Consider the following 10067-nt stretch of genomic DNA (forward strand, 5'->3'; position numbering starts at 1 on the left):
TTTTTTTTTTTTTTTTTTTTTTTTGCCTCTGTTTTTATGGTAAGAAAGAGATTGAGGGAAACTATGGAAAAATATGGGGCCATAGTATTAGTCAGAGGCAGGGCAAGGTCTGTCTTTTTGAGGGGCTCTTGGTCTCCCCACCTGGCTACACTGTGGCGGTAATAAAGATAGTGATGGAGTAATGAAGGATGGTTTGCAGGAGAGGGGGTGAAGATCCAGAGGAAATTCTAGTAGTTTCTTTGTCCAGATGGAAAAGAAAATACAGAGTCCTTACCTGAGTGTATAATCAGGGGGAATAGATTATTTTGGCCTCAGGTAAATATATTTGAGAAAGTAATTATTTAGTGGGATTCTGATAAGAATTGGTTCAAGTCTGAAAGAAGTTTAACAGTGGCAAAAGAAGCCTTCTAAGGGCGTGTATTTTTCAGTGACCCACTCTAACCGATCCTGTCTAATTCTTTTTTCTTTTTAAATTATATCCTTTGCCTTTTTAAAGACAGACTTGAACATCACCAATGTGCTTATACATTTCCTTCCTGCTTCTCAGTAGACCTCAGAACCACAATTTTTTTTCACTAGAATCCCTTTCCTAACTGTCTCTATCTAAATTCTTCAGCAGCTTGTCATGTTCTTAATGCCTAGGAAAGCATGTCCAAAGATCATGGTAGCCAAGGGAGGGAAATTGTATTTAAAATATATTTGGCTTGAAAAATTCTGTCTGCTTCACTAGCCTGCCTGAATGTGTCTACATTTACCAAAGATGTGAGACAGTCCAACCTCCTCCTGTGTAAGATGACAGAGGAATCTGTGTAGGTAATTACACATTGATAAGTGCTTCATAAATGGAAACATCTGCAAAAAACAAACAAACAAACAAAAGCAAAGAATAAGTGGCCAATAGCAAAGAGAAGAAAAGTATTTAAAATATCTTGGTTAGGGGTGTGTTCCCCAAAGAATTCGAAGCAGGGACAAGAACAGATATTTATTCTATCCATGTTCATTGCAGCATTATTCACAATAGCCAAGATAAAAGCAAACCAAGTGTCCATCAATGGAGGAGTGGATAAGCAAAATGTAATATATACATACAATGGAATATTACTCAACTTTAGAAAGGACGGGAGTTCTGACACTTGCTACAGTATGGAATGAATTTTGAAGATAGTATATTAAATGAAATGTCAGCCACAGAAGGAGAAATACTATAAGATTCCACTTATATGAGGTCCCTAGAGTAGTCAAATTCATAGAGATGGAAAGTAGTGTGGTGGTTGCCAGGGGCTATGATGTGAGGGGGAGTTAGGGTTGAATGGGTACAGAGTTTCAGTGTGAGAAGATGAAAATATTTTGGAAATGGGTGGCAGTGATGCCTGCAGAACAATGTAAATGTACTTAATGCCACAAAACTGTACGCTTAAAGGTGGTTAAATTGGTCAATTTGGGGTTATGTATATTTCACCCCAGTACAAAAACGTCTTGATGAAGAACTTGGGCTCTGAGTCAGAAGGCCTGGGTTTAAACTCTGACTCAGTACTTCATTAGTTGTGAGAACCTACGCTATTTCCACACCCTAAGTTTGAGTTTTTTTCACCTAGAAATTGGAATAAGAATAGTACATACCTTACAGACTTCTGAGGATTAAATAAAACAATTTATTTAAAATCCTTAAAAAAAAAAATAAAATAAAAAAATAAAATCCTTTGCACCTTGCCTTGCACATAGCCACTACTCAAAAAATGTTAGCCACTATGATTTTATTATCATTTAGTTACATAGATTTTCTGATGCATTTTTAGGAATTTCCTCCAGATTGAGATGTCTGAATTATGTGATTCCGGGGCGGGGGTACCCCACGTCAGCAACAAAGGTAGCTGATCTAGAGAGTCTGATGGAAGGGAGGAAGCTCCAGTGTGCAGTTTGGTGGAAAGAGCAAAGATATTGGAATTAATATAAAAGAACCTCTTTTATATATGTTTGGGAAGGGCAATTTTCAGCCAGTTTCAACAGCTCAAAAATAAGCAGCAAGGAAATTAATATTGATTTTTGAATATTCTGAAATGTTAGCAGTTTTTTTAATTGTTTGGTAACATTTGTGGCAGAATCCAGGAGATACTCTCCAGGTTGCAACTACAGGAACATTTTGTCTGGCCTAGAATGTCTTTCTAGAAAACTGGCGCCAGGTGTGGGTCTACTGACTCGACTAATTACAAAATGATAATTGTGAAATGTCTTAATTTAACACTCAGTTATGATCCTTTCATGAATTATTCTGTGTGTGTGAGAGAGAGAGAGAGAGAAACAGTAGAAAGAGCTGTGGGGTTGCTGTTTTTAAAAAGGGTAAACCTGGGGGCTCCTGGGTGGCTCAGCGGGTTAAAACCTCTGCCTTCGGCATGGGTTATGGTCCCAGGGTCCTGGGATCGAGCCCCACATTAGGCTCTCTGCTTGGCGGGCAGCCTGCTTCCCCTGCTCTCTCTGCCTGCCTCTCTGCTTACTTGTGATCTCTCTCTGTCAAATAAATAAACAAAATCTTAAAAAAAAAAAAAAAAAAGGGGGTAAACCTGAATAACATAGAGAAAATGGTGTGCCAGGATTTACACTAATCAATCCTTGACCTACCAACGTTGTCACTGTCCTCAACTGTATTTTATTTTTATTTATTTTTTTAATTTTTAAAAAAGATTTAATTTATTTAACAGAGAGAGAGAGAGAGACAGTGAGAGCAGGAACTCAAGCAGGAGTGGAAGAGGTGGAAGCAGGCTCCCTGCTGAGCAAGGAGCCTGGTGCAGGGCTCGATTCCAGGACCCTGGGATCATGACCTGAGCCGAAGGCAGATGCTTAACCCACTGAGCCACCCAGGCGCCCCCTCAACTGTATTTTAAAGATGAGGAAACCGACTCTTGCCGTGTGTGTGTGTGTGTGTGTGTGTGTGCATGTGTGTGTGTGCACACGCGCGTGCGCTCGCGCACGCAAAGAGCTGCAATTTCAATACAGGTTGATTTGGCTCCAATGTCCTTGCTCTTTATCTCAAACCATAGGCCCCAAACTACAATGTCTTGCACTTTTTACTGTCCCGAGGGCTAGGGTCACTTTTGGAGCTGCTGCAGGTTCTGAAGTCACCCCTAGGAACTACGGCTAACACTGGTGGAATGTCATGACGGCTCTTTGCCCTCCAGCCCACCCTCTACTAAGAGGGAAGACACTACTGCCCCGTGAAAGCAAATGGAGGGGGCATAAAAAACCCCTTGGCCCAGAAGTAGTCCTTCTCCTCTTTTCTGACCCGAAGTGGCTACGATTAAAGCCACTCGGTTTGGAAAACAAAAGTGTGATTGTAAGCCCAGGCTACCTAGGAGTAGGAAAGAGAGACTGGGTTTCTTTCAGCTCTCTCTCATTAGCACTCTTTGCTTATGAGATAAGCTGGTTGTCTCTTGGAAAGCCTGGAAAGATGATCATAGCCTCAGCAAAGACACACTTGACAAGTGTCACTAGTGCTCAGTGAGGGGGGTCAGTGAAGCTGGCAGGTTTGGGCAGAGGTCTTGAAACCCACGTAGCGAGGGGCAGCGTGAGGACCCTGGACAGGCATGGCTGCCTGTGGTAGTGACGGTCTGTTTGTTGCTAGTAACAGATACAACCTGAGCTTCCTTAAGCAGAAAGGGGAAGTATGAGAAGAAAACAGGGGTACCTCAGGGAACTATGGAATTATGGACCAGAAAGGGAGGCGTCAAGGCACGTCCTGGGACTGCAGTGGCAGTTGGTAAAGGTCCCCACCTATGGAAATCCAGTGATTTGACGTGACTCCTGGTTCCAGTATTTCTTAAGCCTCAAGTGAGAGTGAAACTAGAATGTGCTTGGCTTAGGTTATCCTTGGCAGTTGGCTTACTCAGCAATGGCTGAGCAGGGGAGGGGAAGGGACTGGTGCGGCGGGAAATTCACGCAACAGAAACAGGAGCCCTCCCTGTGGGCAGAGTCGAGGGGCAGGGGTGACACTGTATTAGATACCCTCCACATAGCCCCACAGAAAGAGATGTTACATGGAGAGTCGTTCTATAGGGGAAGTTGCTTATAGGCAGGATAGCATAGCAGTTGGCAGTTCAGACTTTGGGTCTAGATTGCCTGAGCTCAAATCCCAGCTCGGCCACTTCTTGGGCAACTTTAGTAAGTATACTCTGTGTCTGTTTCCTCCCCTCTAGAATGGTGGTAATAAAGTACTTACTACATGAGACCATTAGGATTCAATGAATTAAAATCAGGAAAGTGCCTAAAACAGTGCCTGACATGCAGTAAGCCCTTAACAAATTCCTATTATTTTCTAGCTTAAAAAAATTTTTTTTTAGGAGGCGCCTGGGTGGCTCAGTGGGTTAAGCCACTGCCTTCGGCTCAGGTCGTGATCTCAGGTTCCTGGGATTGAGCCCCCCATCGGGCTCTCTGCTCAGCAGGGAGCCTGCTTCCTTTCCTCTCTCTCTGCCTGCCTCTCTGCCTGCTTGTGATCTCTCTCTGTCAAATAAATAAATAAAATCTTAAAAAAAATTTTTTTTAAAAAAGATTTTATTTATTATTTGTTTGACAGACAGATCACAAGTAGGCAGAGGCAGGCAGAAAGAGAGGAAGGGAAGCAGACTCCCTGCTGATCAGAGAGCCCAATGCGGGGGTGGGGGGGGGGGGAGGGGGGGGGGGGGAGGGTAGATCCCAGGACCCTGGGATCATGACCTGAGCTGAAGGCAGAGGCTTTAACCCACTGAGCCACCCAGGTGTCCCTCTTTTCTAGCTTTTGAGGCATCATAATATTTATTGAAATTGTCAAACAGTCCACCTCACTTTAAAAATACCCAGTGGAGCTCTTTTTTTATGTGTAACTTTATGAAAGAAAGAGGAAGGCCATCAGATAAACACTTTGTTATAAAGTACCTATTTAGTTTAACTTAGGCATAAATATAGATACAACTAATTAAAAAATATGGATATAAAAACATTAAGAAGTAAAACAAGGGAAATAAAAACAAAAAAATATGGCCACAACACCAAAAGCACAGCCCATAAAAGAAAAAATTGGTAAATCAGCCACTACCAAAATTTTAAAAGTTTGCTTTTCAAAAGGTGCTGTTAGGAGAATGAACAGATAAGCCACAGACTGGGAGAAAATATTTGTAAACCATATATCTGATGTAGGACTTGTGTCGGGGGGGGGGGACAGTTACAATTCAATAATAATAAGATAAGCTACCTAATTAAAAATACAGGCAGAAGATTTGAAAGACATTTCACTGAATGGCTAATAAACACAAGAAAGGATGCTCAACATCCTTGGTTTGGGAAATGCAAATTAAAAATCACAATGAAATTCCACTATAAAGCCTCCAGAACAACTGATTCAAAGGAATGATTTGTGGGAGATATGGGGAAACTAGAGCACCTGCGCATTGCTGGTGAGAATGTAAAATGGCACATCCAATCTGGCAAAATGTTTGGCAACATCTTAAAAAGTAGAACATATATTTAGTGTATGACCCAGCAATTCTTTTCTTAGGTATATACCCCAAGAGAAACAAATAACATATGCTCACAGAAAGACTTGTATAAAAATGTTCATAGAATCATTATTTATAATAGCTAAAAATGGAAAAAATCCAAATGCCCATTGCACAAAATGTGGTATTGTACCACAAATACCAACCAGCAATCGCCCCCCCCCCCCCCAGATTATTGATCTATGGACAACATAGGTGAACCTGAAAAACATCAGGCAAAGTTGAGGAAGACAGACACAAAAGACTATATTTTGCATGACCCTATTTATATGAAATTTCTGAAAATGGCAAATCTACAAAGACAGAGAAACAGAATAGTAATTACCTGGGCTGGGCATGGGAGTGGCCATTGACTGCAAGCGGAGATGAAAGGAATTTTGAGGGTGAGAGAGCTGTTCTCAAACTAGATTGTAGCAATGTTCCTACAACTGCATAAACTTATTAAAATCTGGGGAATGTATACTTGTTAACGGGTGAATTTTATGGTATGTAAATTATACCTCAATAAAGCTGTTTCTGTCCTATACTCAGTCATCTTGACTGAATTACCACCAGTAAAACCACAGCTAAAAATAATTAAGAAAGAAGAAATCTCTTAGTCCAACACTATTTGCTGAGCTTCTTTGGGGGATTTCATAATGTTTTATGCCCAGTTCCATCCTTTCCCCACACTGATCTGCTGTAGAGTGCTGACTTTCTATTATCAGGGTTGAAAAGTCATGTATAAGCGATGGAGTTTAAGAGTCTTCTGCCCTGAGACTTTAGGTAGGGTGTCTTTATGAACTGTGTTTAAAGAGCTCTAGCTAATCTCATTCCTATTCGCTATGGTGTAGACTATTGAAGCTTTCCTGGAGTGCAAGGAAAATTCTCCAGTGCTGATTTCTACAGCTGTCTGCTAATACCCAGGAATCTCTTTTCTTTTTCTTCAATGTGTCATACTGCCCTAACCTTGACAGGAAGAAAACAACTTTCAGGTTGAGTGCTGCATCAAAAAGCCTTCTCCTGTTACTAAAAAAAAAATTCATTTGCTTGATAGTTATTTCCTGTGTCAAACTATCAAATGTTTCCCCTGACTGCAACCATCTGGGGGTTTGTTGTTTGTTTCACATCAACATGTTAACATAAGGCATCTGGAGGGAACAACATTCATTTATCCATCCATCCACTCAACCTTCTGTCCATTGATCCGTCCATCCATCCTTCCATCCATCATCTACACATTCAATAATGATTTCTTGAGTACCAGTGAGGTACCACAAACTCTGCTAGATATTAGGGATGGAAAAATGAGTAAGAAAGTCATGGTCTCCACCCCATCAAGGCTTGGAGTCTTTCTTAGATGACAATGAAAGATTAGCACAGAAGACACATTTTTCCACTTTCCAGGTTTTCTTGGGCTGGCCTTACTCCTCCAGAGGCTGCATTGGTGGCATCTCAGGTGACTTGGTGTCTATATGGTAGCCGTGATAGTGGAGGCAAATTGCTCCTGGCTGCTGGTAATGGCTTTGATCCACAGGCAATGGTCATTTTGGTAGGTTCCAGAGGAATAGGCTTTGAAGCAGTGCCCTCTTTTTGTTTTATTATTTTTTTTCAAGACTTTTCTTTTAAGTAATCTCTCTACCCAACATGGGGCTCGAACTTACAACTCTAAGGTCAAGAGTTGCACTCTCTACCAATTGAACAAACCAGGTGCCCCTGAAACAAGCTCCTCTTCAATGGCAAGTGCAACAGTGTAAGGGGTCCCCACAAGAACTTTGGTGGTGGTAGCTGAATCTTTGCCATTGTCAGAGGTGACTCCTCTGCAAATTAAATAGAAGTCAAATGCAAGTAATGAGTCCTGTACTTCCTTGGAAACCCATCAGACATGTAAGGTAGAGATGAGAATTCATTTGTTTCTCAAATATTTCATATTTCTCTGAATACATGGGAAATCAAGGTTACTTTTCAACTCCTGCAGTATTTTCAGCTCCGTGATATGTGGTAGCTAGGCAATAACATTAGATAACATTGCTTATAGAGCAGGATGCTGGGGCGCCTGGGTGGCTCAGTCAGTTAAGCATCTGCCTTCAGCTCAGGTCATGGTCCCAGGATCCTGGGATTGAACCTCAAGTGGGGGGCCTGCTTCTCCCTTTGCCTGCAGTTCCCCTGCTTGTGCTCTCTCTCTCTCTCTCTCAAGTAAATAAATAAAATCTTAAATAAAAAAGAAAAAAGAAAGGGATATTAAAAATAAAGTGTTCAGCTGGAACTCTACAGAGAAAATAAGACAGTAAGTAATCAGTCAATTTATAACTAGAACAAAAAGGTAGATTTTCACACACCCCCTCCCTTTTTTTTCTTTTTTTAAAAGATTTTATTTATTTATTTGACAGACACACAGTGAAAGAGGGAACACAAGCAGGGGCAGTGGGAAAGGGAGAAGCAGACTTCCGGCACAGCAGGGAACCTGATGTGGGGCTCGATCCTAGGACCCCAGGATCATGACCTGAGCCAAAGGCAGACGCTTAATGACAGAGCTACCCAGGCACCCCTCACACTTTACTTTTGAACAAAACAATAAAAATTATATGCAACTGGAACTGTACTTTCCATAATATAAATGAGTTAAAAACTCATAAGATATTATATTTGTGGATGATGTTTCTGGCTGAAACGGACCCTGCCTATGATAAAGTCTGAAGCTTCTTAAGTGACATAATTTGCAGAATGCCCTAGTGTCTGATCCACTTAACTGTATCAGTCACCAGGAGTCGGCTGTGATGGTTCCTCTCATCCTGCCTCTCTGGAGATTCCTACCATTGGAAATACTTCCTCTGAGGTCAGGGATGACGGACACATGGCCGACCTGCCCGTACCCAGAGCGCCCACTCTCCAGCAGAGCCCTCTTCACTGCTGAGCCTGGGAATGGCTTCGGCATCCCAGCATCCCAGCATTCAGCCCAGCATCCCAGGCTCGACCACCAGGCCGCTGCCTACTTGCCACCCTTGGATTAGAGAATGAAAGTAAGGGCATTAACTGTCACAGGCTGTCACAAAATGAAAACGTATTTCTTGGTAAGGAAGAGACTGCCTTGACCAAGAGTAAGAACTCCTTTTCTGAGATGAACACCCAGTCCTTGAAGAATCAGGAGGGAGAAAGTCTGAGTCTGGGGAAGACAAGAATGATAGTGACCAGGCCTGGCACCCTGAGGGTCAAGTGGGGCTGGAGAGGCAGTACAGAGGAGAAAAGGAGATGAGAGAAAAGGCAAAAGTGACTTATTTCACAGTTCCCTGGGGTTGGGAGGCTCCAGCTTGGTCTTTTCCTTCGCACTCTCTGGAGGAATTTGGCGAACAATGACTCAGAATGTGGGCCACGAGAAGTGAGTCACCTGCCATTTCCTGTATTACCTGGCCATTTTGGGAAGCCAGCCACCAAATACTGGTGGAGCAGCCCAGCCCCATTCACGTTGCGACAACTGACAACCTTGTGCTGTGAGGCAAATCTGAGTAAACAGAGTTGAACGTCCCTGCGCCAATCATGCCAATGAAAAACAGCGATCAAGCTTTTTAGGGACCTCAAAGGCTGTGAGGTTTGCGGCTGACAGCGAATGGCCTGAAGTCATGTGAGTGTAGCCAGGCAACTCTGGGAACTTCCACTTCAAGTTCTCTGATACAGTAACTTAATGACAGGGATCAGTTCATCGGCCCATTTAATAGAATGACAAAGACCACAAAGCCAACTCTGAGACTTTGGGCAAGGCTGGCTCTTTCTCTATTTCCTTATCTACAAAAAATGATAGCAAAATATGTTGAGTTTATATTGTCTGTGATGTATTGAGGTTGGTCCTGGGGAGTAAGAAAACATGGGATAAGCAAGGATGATGCTCGCCAGAAATTCAAGACTTAAAGGAGAATGAAGAAGAATGAAGAATAATAACAACACAAGGCAGACGACGAGATGGGTCTTGGGAGAAACACAAGAATTGAAGTATTGGGGGATCCATCACCGACCACTTCTCAGCCGTCAGCCTTCTTCTGGATGGAAAGCTGTTCAGCAAAGACTGGTCTAGGTGTTTTTCATTTTTATTTTTGTTTTTGCTGGTAGAGAAATAAAAGACGGATTCCATATGTTTTATTCTCTTATGCATTATTCATGGAAGAAAAAAAACGGTGAGCCATAAATAGTTTGAAATTAATATATATGAGGCTGTGGTTTATGCTGTAAAATTATAAAGAGCTCAACTGCAATATATTAAAACTGGGGAAGGTAAAACTTTCTTTCACGTGCACCAGAGGCTTGGGAGCAGAGCAAGGAGCGTGGTAATGGGTCTGATGTCCTCACATCAAACTCCAGGTTCCTGAGAAGTAAGTGGCTGGTGAGAAAGAAGCTTGAAACTTTTGTTACCTTAAAGCTCATTTACTCCTCTTTGGACTCCCAGCTGAAAAAAGCACTGGAAAATTTTGTAGCAACTAGCTAAAAATAAACTAATCTATGGTCCTCCTCCTTCTCCATCTTTCAGCAGGAGGATTCTAACCCAATTAACAAACTGATTTAAATGAAAATAAAATT

This window comes from Mustela nigripes, chromosome 6, assembly GCF_022355385.1.
Source record: "Mustela nigripes isolate SB6536 chromosome 6, MUSNIG.SB6536, whole genome shotgun sequence".
Taxonomy (NCBI): domain Eukaryota; kingdom Metazoa; phylum Chordata; class Mammalia; order Carnivora; family Mustelidae; genus Mustela; species Mustela nigripes.